The sequence below is a fragment of the Eurosta solidaginis genome, chromosome 4, assembly GCF_040869045.1.
Source record: "Eurosta solidaginis isolate ZX-2024a chromosome 4, ASM4086904v1, whole genome shotgun sequence".
Classification (NCBI taxonomy): domain Eukaryota; kingdom Metazoa; phylum Arthropoda; class Insecta; order Diptera; family Tephritidae; genus Eurosta; species Eurosta solidaginis.
Genome location: NC_090322.1, coordinates 173,018,500 through 173,036,196, shown reverse-complemented (window position 1 = coordinate 173,036,196; position 17,697 = coordinate 173,018,500). Strand labels below are relative to the sequence as shown.

The window sequence follows — 17,697 nt, the reverse complement described above, 5'->3', positions numbered from 1 at the left end:
TTTTGATGGTGTTTTGGCTGAGCTTGCTTAGGCGCCGCTCCCTTTCTGTATAGAAAATCCCGAAGTGCGTAGGTTCCGAGCCTCAACAGGGGCACATTGATTTGGAGTTTTTTTTAATATTATTATTATTATTTTTTTTTTTCGTTGTTAATTTTAAATTTAAAAAATGAAACAATAATGCTTAAAGCGTTTTTGAAAAATAAATTTCATACTTTTTCTAAATTTTTGTGTTTTTGATCTGCGCCGGCCCAGCTCACAAATTAGTGACCGCTTTTATTAGACTGGAGACGCGAGACAGCTTACAGAATAGCCAATTGTTTTAAAACTGATTGTTTAAAACTGATTTTTACCCCAAAAAGTCTCTAATAGTGACTAGAGACGGCTTATTGAATTCAGCTGTGGGTTCATTTATACAAATACAGATGAACATGTCTGCCCTGATTGTGATCCCAATCATTTCGTTATACTTATTGCTGGATCCATCTCTTTTTCTCTTGGTACTTACAACATCAGATCAAAGTTAATATACCATTTCAAGTTTATGAAGGGTATACAAATTTATCAAAAACGCAAACGTCATTATAGCTGTGAAGTTGCATTTTATTTTGCGAGTTTTAAATCATAATATCAAAATTGTAATACTAGTTTGTGACAAAAATAAGTGCGAAAAACTAGAGTTCATTTTAATACAATTGGTTTGCTTTGAAAAGTTAAGATTTTGTGAATTTTTAAAGTTTTTAATCAATTTCTTATTATTCATTTTGTGTTTGCCGAGTCATTGTGCATTTGTGTTTTTGTTGCAATTTTGATTGACACCTTTTCACCTTGCAATTGTTTTTGTGCGCACACTTTTTGTTTTTCTCGCAATTTACTTCGCAGCTGTTTGCGTCGCTTTTTAAGTGTCAAGTGACAGTGACTCTAAAACTGCTGGCTACCGCTAAGCTCCCAAACTTTCAGAGTTGCTTTATATATAACCTTTCTCATTCTCAGTGCTATTTCAACTGTTTTTTCTTTGTAATTTACCAACATATCTTTACTATTTCTATATTCTTATACTAGTCTATTTTCACCTTTCTATAAAAAATAACTTGCATTTTCAAAAACTGTCAGGTGAAAAGCGAATCCGAACGTTTTGTCTCTTGGGCTTTGCGATGGGCTCGCCCATGGAAAGTGCGCGAGAATGACGGCTAGAGTTGTTGACACTGTCAATGATGGGGAGAAGGGAGTACGTTGGTCATGCATTAAATGCAGATCAACTGAGGTTGACCTATTTAAACTGTTTAGACAAACACGAAATGCGTTTTCTGAAATTGCTAAAGAGTTTTCTATAATCACGGAAAAGTTCAATCAATACGATAGCTTGTTCAAATCCTTCAAGTGTTTGGATGAGTTACCGCATTGTTTAAATAGAAATAAAGACAACCGCGATAATAATCAAAAACACTGAAGACTCACCTAACGCTTTGAATCTTAATCCTGCTCAGAACATTAATCTTCCGCAAGTGGAGCTCATAGACTTGGCTTCCCCTAATCCGCAAGCTGTGGTTCAATCCACTTCTAAGGCCGCGGAAACAACCTTAGAGTCTCAAACTGTAACTTCTGAAACTGAAACTTCTGAAACTGTAACTTCTCAATCTGTGACTTCTTATTCAGTAGCACCGGCTAAGAAGCTGGTTGTAGTCCCGCTCAAAAAATCGATTTTTGTATCTCACTTTGACAAAGACACTTCCGTTGAGGATATCAAGTCTTATGTCACTTCGAAAATTAAGGCTGACGGCATGACTTTAAGAAAATTTAAATTTAATTACGAAAGAAACATTTCTTCATTTAGAATTGATGTCTACTCAAAAGATTTTGATAAACTTTTGGACAGCGCATTTTGGCCGCCAGGGGCTTTTGTTCGCGAATTTGTGCACAAGACTATTGAGATTACTCAAAATGTAGCAAAAATTCCTCCTTAAAGTTTCGATCCAAAAAACTTAATTTAATATCTTGCTTAAGCATTTACTATCACAACGTTAGAGGCTTAAATATGAAATGATTGCAAAATTTGAATAATTAATATTAAGAGCAATCTGAAAAAAAAATGAACTGAATGAGAGCCAGTGTAATTACTCACTGCACTTCACGTTGTTTCCTTCCGTTTAAATAAAGAAATTCAAATTAAATTCACTTCTTTCAAAACAAATACTAATTCACTCGTCTTTTTCTGGTGCCTTGATTTTAAAAACGTACTTAATCAAGTGCTTAAAACACGACTATGACTGCTAGAAATAAAATTCATGAAAGAGATAAGAAGAGAGAAAGTAAAGAGAAGAAAGCTCGTAAATGCTTACATACATATGCACACATCATTCTTTTTTGTTTGTTAATAAACCATTAAAAGTTTTTTTTAGCTGAAATGTGCACTTTGCCAACAAATCGTTCAACGTTTCCGTAGTGTAGTGGTTATCACGTGTGCTTCACACGCACAAGGTCCTCAGTTCGAACCTGAGCGGAAGCAAGTGACTTTTTTTTTATATTTAAAAAATATTTTTTAAATTAATTTTAGAATTATATTTTATCACTTTTTATTTGGTAAGCAAAAACTTGAGAAAATTCATTACTAAAGGTTAAATAATTGCTTTACTGATGCCACCGACTCAATTGCATATGACTCAACAATAAAAGAAGGAAAGGAGCAAGTGGGAAAAATAAACACACGCTAAATGGAAAAAAATTGAAAAAAAAAATTTGGAAAATCAACAGTAAGAAAGCAATTTTCCGTTTTGCGCCATTAAACGTCATTGTTTGTTTTGCACTTCCGTTTCTTGCATTTCTGGCATGTTCTACATATCTACATACAGCACAGTCGGAAAGTATTAGAACAAGATGAAAAAAGTTGTTTTTGTCAGTTTATCGCATCATTTATTAAAATATAATTCACATATTCGCAGTAGTTTTGTACATTCAACTTAGTTCTATGATTCGAAGACATTTTTAATTAATTTTACTGAAAGTTCCATCAAAATGTATAAGAAAACAGTGACTATGTTACTTTAAGCGATTTTATTGGAAATGGCCACCTTTTTATTTGATGACTGCAGCGCACAATTTCGGCATTCTTTCGAGGTGTTTTTGAAGTGTTTGATGTGGAATATTATTCCACGCTTCGTTCAAAAAATCCCAGAGGTCAGGAAGGCTTGTTGGCTTTAGATCTCTCACACGTCGATAAAACTTTTCCCACAATAGCTCGATGGGATTTAAATCGGCGGATTTTGGTGGCCACTCTGTTGTATCTAGGCCAACTGCCTACTTTTTCATTATAAATAAAAAATACAATATTTTGATGTATTTTTCGGATCGTTATCTTGTTCGTAAATGATTAAATCAAATTAATGCCAGATGGTATTGCATGGCGTTGGAGTATACTGTGATCCTGCTCTTTTTTCATAATTCCTTAAATTTTTTTTAGCTGACCAATGCCAGCGTAGCTGCAAACAGCCCCAAACCATCATTGAGCCACCGCCATGTTTCACAGTTGGCACAATGCAATCTGCTTTGCATCTTTTATTGACCCTTCTGCGAACAAATTGACGCCTATGGCTACCTCAAAGTTCGAATTTTGATTCGTCTGACCATATAACTGATTTCCACTGATCAATCGCCCAGTCAATATGTTCTTGAGCGAACTTCAGTCTTTTCTGTTTATTTACTGGCCATAGAATTGGCTTTCTGACAGCAATGCATCCAATCATACCTTTTCCTTTAAGCCGGCCATTGAATGTCGTGAGCGATTTTGATTTCAGCACGAATTTATATGCAGATTTCGTCGATTGGTCTTACTTATAGCATATATTTTCTTGTCGATTCTTTTATTTCTCTTTCTTGGTCGACCAGATCTTTTCTGTTAGTATTTTGTCCAGTTTCCCGATATCTTCTAATGGCTGTATGAACTGAAACACAGAGATATTTCCAAAAGTTTGGCTATTTCTTGATAGTTTTTCCCTGTTTTTTTTTTTTGCAAAATAATGATTTGGGCTCGTATTTCAACGAATATTTGCTTTCGCTTAACCATTTTCAATCTGGAAAAATACAATTCTGAGGCTATTTCAACATCAACATCTTTTTTATCTTGTTCTAATACTTTCCGACTGTACTGTATGTACATAGATTTGTACATTAGGATGGGCCAAAAAACGCCATGAATATTTTTCTTGAATGGCCGCTGAATATTGAGAACTTTGTTTTTTGATGGCGTTGCTTAATTTTTTCATAAAACGAATGAATAATTTTGCTTTTTAAATGGGTAAACCACAAAACAACTGCAACACCCTAGACAAAAATAGTTTAAAAATATTTTATACTATATTTTATGCACAAATAAGGATAGTCTAATAAAATAAAGCTATTCAAACGTATTCGCTGACTTTATTCTAGAATAGAAAGTCCATTCATTTTGGATTGTATGAAAGCAAATGCACATTTTGCTCAATATGATATGCCATAATGAAGTGAACACACTCAATTTTCTGCTCTATAAAGCCAGTCAACCACTCGTTCACTATTAACTGCTCCCTCAAACGAAATCAAAACAATGCTATAAAACAAATATTATTATATGTGACAACAATTTCAAAAATTGTACGAAGGATTGGCGGAAAACATAAATGAAATATACAATACGCACACTAGGGTGGTCCTTACAAATAAAATAATATAAATATAGTTAAAAAAAAAAAAATAAAAAAACACGTAAACATGGAGCCGTTTTAGTATCTACAATCCACTTAGATATTTGATGTTGATAGCACCGTAGCACAGCGTTTGTGACACCGCTATTAAGCACAACTCGATTTGTAGCGAGTTATTTAACCACCGCCGCGAGTCTTCAATAATTGCCGCTAGATGGGTCTAAATCTCCTTTGCGCGCCCAGCCTAGAGAGTTACAAAAAAGAATACATACAAGTGAAGCTAATATATACATGTTGATGAACATTTTTTTCTAGTCTCACCCCTTAACAGGTTAGGTAATACGTAGCTCAAAAATAGCACATACAAATTTTGGTGCCGATTGCAAATGGTTAAGGCGTGTTGTACAGGAATCAAAGCTCAGCCCTAAGAAGACTCAACATATTAAAATCTTAACTTTAGGCACTGTGCGACACTCCTTAACCGCGTCTTCTCCTTACCAAAGGATATATTTTATATCTCTAACTACATTCTTATCGATTTTGGGCATTAATTACAAATCTCCATAGAGAATTTTTATTTTATAATAGTAAGTAATATTTTGACTTAGATATTTTCCAGTGGTGATATTGGAAAAATAAAAAAAAAATAAATGTAAGGCGCGATAACCTCCGAAGAGATCTAAGGCCGAGCTTCTCTTCCAATTTGCGTCGTGCTCCTCTTGATTTTCCCTACAAATTGGCCGGATGGGACCTACATGATTTTATGCCGACTCCGAACGGCATCTGCAAGGCAGATGAGTTTTCACTGAGAGCTTTTCATGGCAGAAATACACCCGGAGCGCTTGCCAAACACTGCCGAGGGGCGACCCCGCTTAGAAAAATGTTCTTCTAATTGAAAAGCCTTATTTCTAAAAATTTTGATGTTGCTTTGCACGGGGTTTGAACCCAGGCCATACGGTGTGGTAGGCGGAGAACGCTACCATCACACCACGGTGGCCGCCGATATTGGAAAAAATATTTAATTTAATTTGTAAGCACCGCCCTCATACACAGACAACTTGCAAAAAATATGTTTTTTGGGATATTCACATCAGTTTCGTTATCAAATTATCCATTTTTGGTGAACTGTGTAATATATACAACGAATGTTATAACGTAATACACATCACGAGCTAATTTCAAGTCCCGCCTCTAAAGAACACTGCCGTGACAGCTATATGTGCACAAAAATGCGTGACCACGAAGGAAGAAGATAGCAGTAGTAACAACGAATGGAGTTAGAAAGAATAACTCATAGATATCGGAAACTAATAGCGTTTTCATTTCTGAAAATAGTGTCACCCTGTCGGTTCTTCCCAAATCTCGTGAGTTTTTGTGTTCCTTTCACAAAATAATTTCCACTGAATAAGAAAAGGGGTCTAGGTCTAGGTAAAAAATTAGAATTTAAGAGAGAAAAATGAGCGTAAAATTTTGTTCAGAAAAGAAATCGCCATAAATCGTTGAAACACTGTGATTCGATTACTAGCTTAAGTATTATATGGGAACATGTAAATTAAATGTGACGTACTCTGGCAGCTTCTTCCCTATTCAACTTAAGAGTACTGGGGCTAATATAAGCACGTTCGACACATCCCTATGCCAATAGTAAAAAAAAATGCTGCACAACAGTAGCCATGTTGGCAAACGAAATAGCGAGAGCTACACACACACAGCAAAAGTGAAAATACCCACCAAAAACTGGCATAAGCGATTGTAAGCAATAAGGAATACTGATCACACTCCTGACAGATAAACTCTTTCTGGGCTGGTCGAGCCATTGCCAAGGAGCTAGCATCATTCAAAAAAACTTACAAAAAGTATTTCTAGTTTTATTGGTCACGTAACTTCAATTTACCAATCTACACTTAAATAATGGTTTGAAATAGGTGATTAAAAAAGAGGAATGAAGGAATTTAAACTGAGATAGTGTCGTGTTATAAGCCCTATACAAGCCTGATTTTATATGGGAAATAAGACTTATCATCATCATCATCATCATCCTCCTCAACTCCTATTGGAGCATAGGGCCTCGACCACCGACTTAAATCTTATTCTGTTAGGTGCAGTTCTTGTGATGTCATTCCACGTATATCCTGCGTCTTCGAGTTCTTTATCCACAGTTCTGCGCCAAGTTTTCGCAGGTGCACCAGGTCGTCGGCTTCCTTGTGGATTCCATCGCAATGCTTGTCTGGCTATATTTACTGGAGGTCTTCTGAGAGTGTGACCAATCCACGACCATTTACGCTTGGTTATTTCTGTGGTAGCCTTAGGTTGATTTGTTCTAGACCATAAGTCGTCATTTGAAATTCTTTCCGGCCATCGAATTTTCAGGATTCGGCGCAGACATTTATTAATAAAAACTTGTAGACGTTTCTGAATTGAAGTTGAGCTTTTCCACGTCTCGCAAGCATAAAACAGTACTGATTTAACATTCGAATTAAACAGACGAAGCTTCGTTTTTAAAGATATTTGGCTGGACCTCCACACGTTTGCCAGTTGCCCAAAAACCATTCTTGCTTTGTTTATGCGAGACTGAACGTCCTCATCTGCACCGCTCTTATTTGAGACAATACTACCAAGATAAACAACGGACTCTACACCTTCGATTTCATTTTCGTCAACCGTAAGCGTCAATGGCCTTGATGAAATACTATAGCCGCATCTTATGACTTTGGTTTTCGCTGTATTGATGCTTAGTCCGGCCTCCTTTGCATGTGTGTTGACAGCTTCTAAATTGTGTTGAAGGTCAGTACTTCTGTGGCTTAGCAGACAGAACGTCTTGGGTAAGCCTGATTATAAGTTGTCAGAAGCTTTTCGAAAAGGTTCTAATACAGCAAGTGGCATCTTATAAGAAAAAGAAAGTCTTCTTTTATTTGGTCCATAAGCCTTATACACAGGTACTACGATCACAGTCAGCTTACGACGATGTTAGATAAACTGCACACGCACATGTATATAGCCACATCGAATATGAGACACAGAATATTTAGAAGTAAATAAACAACTATTTGCGAAAGCTGCTCGCGAAAATTCTAAAATAATGAAGAACCAACTGAGTGGTAAATAAGCAGCTCCATCTGGAGGAATGATTAATCGGTTTGATTTTAACAAGTTATAGCTGAAGCACCGAATGCATTAATATGTGAAGTTCGACTACCATAGTAGTGCGCAATAAAGAGCATATTTTGATATACGGCATATTAGAGTTAATTTATTTGATAGTTCAGCGATTCGAACCGTTAACAAGAAGCAAAGAATAATTTAGAATTCATAAAATGTTCCTCTTTACGAAGGAATATAAGTTATAGTGATCGTTTTCGAAAAAATATTAAGGCTTTTCAAAATTCAACTTTTTTAATGACTTGGTGAAAACACATCCGTCTCATCCGAGCACAAAATGTGCTCGATCGCTTCCTTCTTAACCCGCACTTCCTACATCTGCTATCACTGAACAAGCCTAATTTAAAGGCATGTGACGCCAAAAGGCAGTGTCCAGTCAGAATAAACGTCATGAGACTACAGTCCTCTCTTTGATAGAAGAAGCTTTCTTAGTGTAAGGTTGAAAGACCTACAAATAATCTTCGACCCATTACAGCCCCGCGCATGGACCCACGCCTTTCCTGCTTGGTCGATCATGTGCACCTCTCGCCACTCTTAATCTCCCCCAATCTGATTGGGACGTCTACGGACCAAGCTTCGAGGGATGCGCCCTTTTTATCAAGTTCATCTGCTGTTTTATTCCTATCTATTCCCCTATGGCCTGGGACCAAGTATAGATGTATGCTTTTCACCGTCCCGATACTTTGTAGGGATTTCTTACTTTCTAACACATTTTAAAAGGCTGTGCTTTGCGAAAAAGAGAAGCGAGGGGGCGGTAAACCCCACCTACACCACAGCATTCATTTACATGCATAAAGTGCCATCGAGACCTTCTACACCCTCTTCTCGATGTTGAACTTCCACGACAGCTTAGTGCCTACGATGATTCCTAGATATTTTGTCCAAGGTTTCTCCTGTAGGGTCACCCCTCCCAACTTAGGCCTGGTCCAATTTGGGACCTTGTACCTCTTAGTAAACAAGGCCGTCTTCTCTGCGTTGGCTGTCAACCCAACATTAGATACACAGGTAAATATCATGCTTAATAGCGTACAAATTAGTGAACGTGAACGGATGTGATTTTATCAGCATTCATTTCTGTTAACGGTAATAAAAACCAGCACCTATTAAAACAACACCACTGCTTGTGTACTACAGTTCAAGATAATTAATTATTATAAGCCCTAATCGTAGCTGTTACATACAATATTTATAGTTCTCGATATGAGTATGTGTATGAATCATGCATTATTATTTATGTACATTGTGACTACACAATTGTTCAGATAGATAATCAAAATGATATATATATTTATGTATTTTCAGTGACCATATTCTTCAATTTAAAAAAGTATTTGTCATTTCTTAGCCTAACAACCACAATGACTGAACGGCTGAAAAGTTTGAAAAAATCTGAATATTTAATCGGAACTTTTCCCGCACACTTGTTCTTCGTTTTGAGTACGGTTTCTGAAGAGCATTTCGATTCCATTTCGTTCCAGTCATGTTTGAGATGAATGCGAGAACACTAAATGTGCCGTTTATTTTAAGTAAAGTCCTTTAGTGCTGCTCTAATTCATCTTGAACAAAAATAATATCAATGGAATTAGTCTGTACTGACATTATTTCTCTTGAACATGAATTAATGTTAGTGACATTAATTAATGTCAGAAATACTATTCAACACCACAATTTTTATTCCAAAATTTCCAGTCGACTTTTTATTTAAAATTTTCGTTTGCCGCGCTTTCTTCATATCTTGGATATGAAATATTTTCAATTCATATCTTAATATATAAAAATCACGTGCCACAATCTTTGGCCGCGATGGACTCCTAAAATACTGAACCGATTTTGAATTTGTTTTACACCCCGTGTGTCTTTTGACCTAACTTGAAATATAGGATAGGTTATATCTCAGTTTATAGTCGCAATATTATTTTATTGCAAATTTTTTTATTTGATTATACGTAATAATAAAATGTTACGTATACGCACCGGCAATCACAGTTTCAGGGGTGTGGATATATCCGTGTATTCGGTTGGTGTTTAATTAAACAACGTGCTTATCAATAAAAAACAAGTAAGGAAGGCTAAGTTCGGGTGTAACCGAACATTACGTACTCAGTTGAGAGCTGTGGAGACAAAGTAAGGGAAAATCACCATGTTGTAAAAAGAACCTAGGGTAACCCTGGAATGTGTTTGTATGACATGTGTATCAAATGGAAGGTATTAAAGACTATTTTAAGAGGAAGTGGGCCATAGTTCTATAGATGGGCGCCATTTAGGGATATCGCCATAAAGGTGGACCAAGCCTGACTCTAGAATTTGTTTGTACGATATGAGTATCAAATGAAAGGTATTAATGAGTATTTTAAAAGGGCGTGGGCCTAAGTTCTATAGATGGACGCCTTTTCGAGATACCGCCATAAAGATGGATCAGGGGTGCGTCTAGAATTTGTTTGTACGATATGAGTATAAAATGAAAGGTGTTAATGAGTATTTTAAGAGGGCGTGGGCCTTAGTTCTATATGTGGACGCCTTTTCGAGATATCGCCATAAACGTGGACCAGGGGTGACTCTAGAATTTGTTTGTACTATATGGGCATCAAATGAAAGGTGTTAATGAGTATTTTAAAAGGGAGTGGGCCTTAGTTCTATAGGTCGACGCCTTTTCGGAATATCGTTATAAAAGTGGACCAGGGTTGACTCTAGAATGCGTTTGTACAATATGGGTATCAAACGAAAGGTGTTAATAAGTGGTTTAAAAGGGAGTGGGCCTTAGTTCTATGGGTGAACGCCTTTTCGGGATATCGCCATAAACGTGGACCAGGGGTGACTCTAGAATGCGTTTGTACAATATGGGTATCAAATGAAAGGTATTAATGAGTATTTTAAAAGGGCGTGGGCCTTAGTTCTATAGGTGGACGCCTTTTCGAGATATCGACATAAAAGTGGAGCAGGGGTGACTCTAGAATTTGTTTGTACGATATGGGTATCAAATGAAAGGTGTTAATGAGTATTTTAAAAGGGCGTGGGCCTTAGTTCTATAGGTGGACGCCTTTTCGAGATATCGCCAGAAAAGTGGACCAGGGGTGACTCTAGAATTTGTTTGTACAATATGGGTATCAAATGAAAGGTGTTAATGAGTATTTTAAAAGAGCGTGGGCCTTAGTTCTATAGGTGGACGCCTTTTCGAGATATCGCAATAAAGGTGGACCAGGGGTGACTCTAGAATTTGTTTGTACGATATGGGTATCAAATGAAAGGTGTTAATGAGTATTTTAAAAGGGCGTGGGCCTTAGTTCTATAGGTGGACGCCTTTTCGAGATATCGCCATAAAAGTGGACCAGGGGTGACTCTAGAATTTGTTTGTACAATATGGGTATCAAATGAAAGGTGTTAATGAGTATTTTAAAAGGGCGTGGGCCTTAGTTCTATAGGTGGACGCCTTTTCGAGATATCGCCATAAAGGTGGACCAGGGGTGACTCTAGAATTTGTTTGTACGATATGGGTATCAAATGAAAGGTGTTAATGAGTATTTTAAAAGGGCGTGGGCCTTAGTTCTATAGGTGGACGCCTTTTCGAGATATCGCCATAAAAGTGGACCAGGGGTGACTCTAGAATTTGTTTGTACAATATGGGTATCAAATGAAAGGTGTTAATGAGTATTTTAAAAGGGAGTGGGCCTTAGTTCTATAAGTGGACGCCTTTTCGAGATGTCGCCATAAAGGTGGACCAGGGGTGACTCTAAAATTTGTTTGTACGATATGGGTATCAAATGAAAGGTGTTAATGAGTATTTTAAAAGGGCGTGGGCCTTAGTTCTATAGGTGGACGCCTTTTCGAGATATCGCCATAAAAGTGGACCAGGGGTGACTCTAGAATTTGTTTGTACAATATGGGTATCAAAAGAAAGGTGTTAATGAGTATTTTAAAAGAGCGTGGGCCTTAGTTCTATATGTGGACGCCTTTTCGAGATATCGCCATAAAAGTGGACCAGGGGTGACTCTAGAATTTGTTTGTACAATATGGGTATCAAATGAAAGGTGTTAATGAGTATTTTAAAAGGGAGTGCGCCTTAGTTCTATAGGTGGACGCCTTTTCGAGATATCGCCATAAAAGTGGACCAGGGGTGACTCTAGAATTTGTTTGTACAATATGGGTATCAAATGAAAGGTGTTAATGAGTATTTTAAAAGGGAGTGGGCCTTAGTTCTATAGGTGGACGCCTTTTCGATATATCGCCATAAAGGTGGACCAGGGGTGACTCTAGAATTTGTTTGTACGATATGGGTATCAAATGAAAGGTGTTAATGAGTATTTTAAAAGAGCGTGGGCCTTAGTTCTATAGGTGGACGCCTTTTCGAGATATCGCCATAAAAGTGGACCAGGGGTGACTCTAGAATTTGTTTGTACAATATGGGTATCAAATGAAAGGTGTTAATGAGTATTTTAAAAGAGCGTGGGCCTTAGTTCTATAGGTGGACGCCTTTTCGAGATATCGCCATAAAAGTGGACCAGGGGTGACTCTAGAATTTGTTTGTACAATATGGGTATCAAATGAAAGGTGTTATTGAGTATTTTAAAAGGGAGTGGGCCTTAGTTCTATAGGTGGACGCCTTTTCGAGATATCGCCATAAAGGTGGACCAGGGGTGACTCTAGAATTTGTTTGTACGATATGGGTATCAAATGAAAGGTGTTAATGAGTATTTTAAAAGGGCGTGGGCCTTAGTTCTATAGGTGGACGCCTTTTCGAGATATCGCCATAAAAGTGGACCAGGGGTGACTCTAGAATTTGTTTGTACAATATGGGTATCAAATGAAAGGTGTTAATGAGTATTTTAAAAGGGAGTGGGCCTTAGTTCTATAGGTGGACGCCTTTTCGAGATATCGCCATAAAGGTGGACCAGGGATGACTCTAAAATTTGTTTGTACGATATGGGTATCAAATGAAAGGTGTTAATGAGTATTTTAAAAGGGCGTGGGCCTTAGTTCTATAGGTGGACGCCTTTTCGAGATATCGCCATAAAAGTGGACCAGGGGTGACTCTAGAATTTGTTTGTACAATATGGGTATCAAATGAAAGGTGTTAATGAGTATCTTAAAAGGGAGTGGGCCTTAGTTCTATAGGTGGACGCCTTTTCGAGATGTCGCCATAAAAGTGGACCAGGGGTGACTCTAGAATTTGTTTGTACAATATGGGTATCAAATGAAAGGTGTTAATGAGTATTTTAAAAGGGAGTGGGCCTTAGTTCTATAGGTGGACGCCTTTTCGAGATATCGCCATAAAGGTGGACCAGGGGTGACTCTAGAATTTGTTTGTACGATATGGGTATCAAATGAAAGGTGTTAATGAGTATTTTAAAAGGGCGTGGGCCTTAGTTCTATAGGTGGACGCCTTTTCGAGATATCGCCATAAAAGTGGACCAGGGGTGACTCTAGAATTTGTTTGTACGATATGGGTATCAAATGAAAGGTGTTAATGAGTATTTTAAAAGGGCGTGGGCCTTAGTTCTATAGGTGGACGCCTTTTCGAGATATCGCCATAAAAGTGGACCAGGGGTGACTCTAGAATTTGTTTGTACAATATGGGTATCAAATGAAAGGTGTTAATGAGTATTTTAAAAGGGCGTGTGCCTTAGTTCTATAGGTGGACGCCTCTTCGAGATATCGCAATAAAGGTGGACCAGGGGTGACTCTAGAATTTGTTCGTACGATATGGGTATCAAATGAAAGGTGTTAATGAGTATTTTAAAAGAGCGTAGGCCTGAGTTCTATAGGTAGACGCCTTTTCGAGATATCGCCATAAAGGTGGGCCAGGGGTGACTCTAGAATTTGTTTGTACGATATGGGTATCAAATTAAAGGTATTAATGAGGGTTTTAAAAGGGAGTGACTCTAGAATTTGTTTGTACAATATGGGTATCAAATGAAAGGTGTTAATGAGTATTTTAAAAGGGAGTGGGCCTTAGTTCTATAGGTGGACGCCTTTTCGAGATATCGCCATAAAGGTGGACCAGGGGTGACTCTAGAATTTGTTTGTACGATATGGGTATCAAATGAAAGGTGTTAATGAGTATTTTAAAAGGGAGTGGGCCTTGGTTCTATATGTGGACGCCTTTTCGAAATATCGCCATAAACGTGGACCAGGGGTGACTCTAGAATGCGTTTGTACAATGCGGGTATCAAATGAAAGGTGTTAATGAGTATTTTAAAAGGGCGTGGGCCTTAGTTCTATAGGTGGACGCCTTTTCGAGATATCGCCATAAAAGTGGACCAGGGGTGACTCTAGAATTTGTTTGTACGATATGGGTATCAAATGAAAGGTGTTAATGAGTATTTTAAAAGAGCGTAAGCCTGAGTTCTATAGGTAGACGCCTTTTCGAGATATCGCCATAAAGGTGGGACAGGGGTGACTCTAGAATTTGTTTGTACGATATGGGTATCAAATTAAAGGTATTAATGAGGGTTTTAAAAGGGAGTGACTCTAGAATTTGTTTGTACGATATGGGTATCAAATGAAAGGTGTTAATGAGTATTTTAAAAGAGCGTAGGCCTGAGTTCTATAGGTGGACGCCTTTTCGAGATATCGCCATAAAGGTGGGCCAGGGGTGACTCTAGAATTTGTTTGTACGATATGGGTATCAAACTAAGGGTATTAATGAGGGTTTTAAAAGGGAGTGGCCCTTAGTTGTATATGTGAAGGCGTTTTCGAGATATCGACCAAAATGTGGACCAGGGTGATCCAGAACTGCATCTGTCGGGTACCGCTAATTTATTTATATATGTAATACCACGAACAGTATTCCTTCAAAGATTCCAAGGGTTTTGATTTCGCCCTGCAAAACTTTTTCATTTTCTTCTACTTAATATGGTAGGTGTGACACCCATTTTACCAAGTTTTTTCCTAAAGTTATATTTTGCGTCAATAAACCAATCCAATTACCATGTTTCATTCCTTTTTTCGTATTTGGTATATTATTATGGCATTTTTTTCATTTTTCGTAATTTTCGAAATCGAAAAAGTGGGCGTGGTTATAGTCCGATATCGTTATTTTAAATAGCGATCTGAGATGAGTGCTCAGGAACCTACATACCAAATTTCATCAAGATACCTCAAAATTTACTCAAGTTATCGTGTTAACGGACGGACGGACGGACGGACATGGCTCAATCAAATTTTTTTTCGATCCTGATGATTTTGATATATGGAAGTATATATCTATATCGATTCCTTTATACCTGTACAACCAACCGTTATGCAATCAAACTTAATATACTCTGTGAGCTCTGCTCAACTGAGTATAAATATTATAGCGAATGATATCAAGTATAGCACATCACCAGGCCCGACGAGAGGGTGGGGCGGTGGTCGTTTCTGAGGGGGCCCGCGATTAGAGGTACTATGACATTTTTTTAATTTTTTAATAAAAATCCATATATATAAAAAGAAAGGCTAAAATGTGTGTTAGTTGGTCGCCGGTGTTTGAAGAGATGCGTCGGTCGATTTTGTTCAAACTTTCACACAACCTCACGCGGTGGTTACTACATAGGTTTGGTTGCGATCGACGTACAGAGTCTCGAGATATAGGCCGAAACGTGGACCGAGTAATGTGTTTATAGAATATGGATATCAAATGAAAGCTGTTGATGAGTGCTTTAGTACAGAGTAATACATTATCCAGATACGGACTGGGACTAGGATTAGGACTAGGACTGGGACTGAAGCTCGGAGTGGGACTGGGACTGGAATAAAATACATACCACCCTCTGGGACAGGCAATAAGGGATGCAGAAGAATGAGAAGGAATTGAGAGACGAGAAAAGAGAGAAGGAGATTGAGAAAGAGATAGAATGAGACGAAGATGGAGATAGATGAAGCGAAAAAGACGGGGGAGGAGTGAATACAAGGATTAGGAAAAAGTGAAGAGGGCGGGAGGGCAGAGTTAGACGGAAAAAGCTTATTAAAATGTATGCAGATAGGCCAAATTTAGGGCAGGACAAGGTCTGCCGGGTCTTCTAGTCATATATAAAATTTTAATGATTTTAATTTGGCCGCTGCAACACCGTTAACTATAGTTACAGCAAAGTGAATTGATGTCAATGACGTTAATTCCCACATGATTCTGACATCAGTTTTCTTTCAGGTAGTGAAATATTGTCACTGATTAAAATATGTTTTCAAAAGAGAATTAATGTCAATTGACGTTAACTCCATTGAGATTATGGCACATCGTCACCCGGTCACATTCTATTGATAAGTTAACGAGATGGCCGATAATTCCATTTTAAGTCCTTATTTAGAAGCGCGTCATAACTAATTGTTAGCTCCTGCAATTAGCTTCATAAAAATAGGCAATAAAGTTCGGATGGTCACCGTGATCAAACAAAATTAAGTAGAAAATGTAAGCCTTGGGCGTCAAGGATATTTTTTTTGAAATACGAAAATAGCAATCAAATAGCTATGTAAATTGAAATTTATAGAGAAAAATTAATACAGATTTGTGTACATAAAAATACTTATGGCCATATGTGGCTTTTTATGTCAAGTCTTCCCACTCGAAAAATTTGACATTTTCAAAATCAGCCAGAGTTGGTGAAAATGTTGCCATTGTAGAGAGCATCACCCGTGCAAAAGAAGCGACAGTAATATGGAATTGCAATGATACAGGGTGTCGAAAATTCGTCTTTTTTTCTTTGCGACTTTTTTCAATAATAATTAGACCAGCAAATTTCAACATACATAAAATAATATTTGGATGATTTTTATAGAACCTTTTGCGGACTTTTCAAAAAAAGTTGCAAAAAAAATTGGTAAATTTTTAATAATTTTTTTTTGTTTAATTTTTTTTTATTGTTGCTCGAAATAAAGCCCGATTATGTCCTTGAAAATACAAATGTCACTTTGTGGGGCAATGCCAATTTTCCTGCGTCAAAAAATCAGGGGCCGAAACTGTTATTCCTTTTATAATATAATTCTTTGCAAAGCTTTTAATTTTGGAATTTTAATATATTTAGATCAAGATTACAATTATTTTCGGATTTTTACTTTTTGAGTGCGATAGAACTAGTTAAACTCGGACTTTTAAAAATAAAAGTCCGGAAATAAATCTTAAATCCGGACTTTTATTTTCTAAGGCCAAAATAGAAGTCCCGCTTGATAACAAAGAAACGGATTATCAAAGCAATGAAAACAAATTTATTAATTAATTCTAGTTTTGATGTAACAGGAAATTCGAAATTAAATTCTTTGGCGCCTTTAAGGGAAAGCAGAGGAAATAGACAATTATATTTAAAATATAAAAAATGTGGCCGCCGTGGTGTGATGGTAACGTGCTCCGCCTACCACACCGAAGATCCTGGGTTTACGCCCCAGGCAAAGCAACACAAAATTTTAGAAACAAGTTTTTTCAATTAGATGCAAATTTTCATAAAAGAATTTTTCCATTGTTCTTGCTGTTATGTTTTATTAACATTAAAGACCAGAAAATAATGAAGAAGTTATTTAAAAATATGTATATGTACATACATATAATAGACTGCTTGCATGAAGCGTAGTAATGAAGGATGTTTAAAGAAGAAGAAGCAATAATAAAAATTACTCAAACTGAACAACAAATTTAAAGCAAAATTTCTTAAAAGGCTGCCCGCCTCATAGCCGCTTAAATATAAAGTTAAAAATTCATTTAAATTTAAATAAAGCTTATGTAATTATCCGCCGTGATGTGGTGGTAGCATGCTCTGCCTATAACACCGCAGAACCTGTGTTCAGGCCCGGGCAAAGCAACATCGAAAATTTAGAAAAAATTTGTTTCAATTAGATAAAAGTTTTTCTATTCGGAGCCGGCATAAAACAAGTGGTCCCGTCCCGCAAATTTGTAGGAAAA

At 37.1% G+C, this 17,697-nt stretch overlaps 1 protein-coding gene and 1 non-coding gene across 7 annotated transcripts in view; one reads left to right on the top strand and one right to left on the bottom strand.

Moving 5' to 3' along the window:
- Positions 1-17,697, bottom strand: part of rdgA (retinal degeneration A) — a 1,310,388-nt gene that overhangs the window by 1,119,667 nt on the left and 173,024 nt on the right. The gene's annotated exons all lie outside the window — the stretch shown is intronic.
- TRNAV-CAC (transfer RNA valine (anticodon CAC)) lies at positions 2,431-2,503 on the top strand. Its single transcript has one exon. It is a non-coding gene; the product is annotated as a tRNA-Val (tRNA).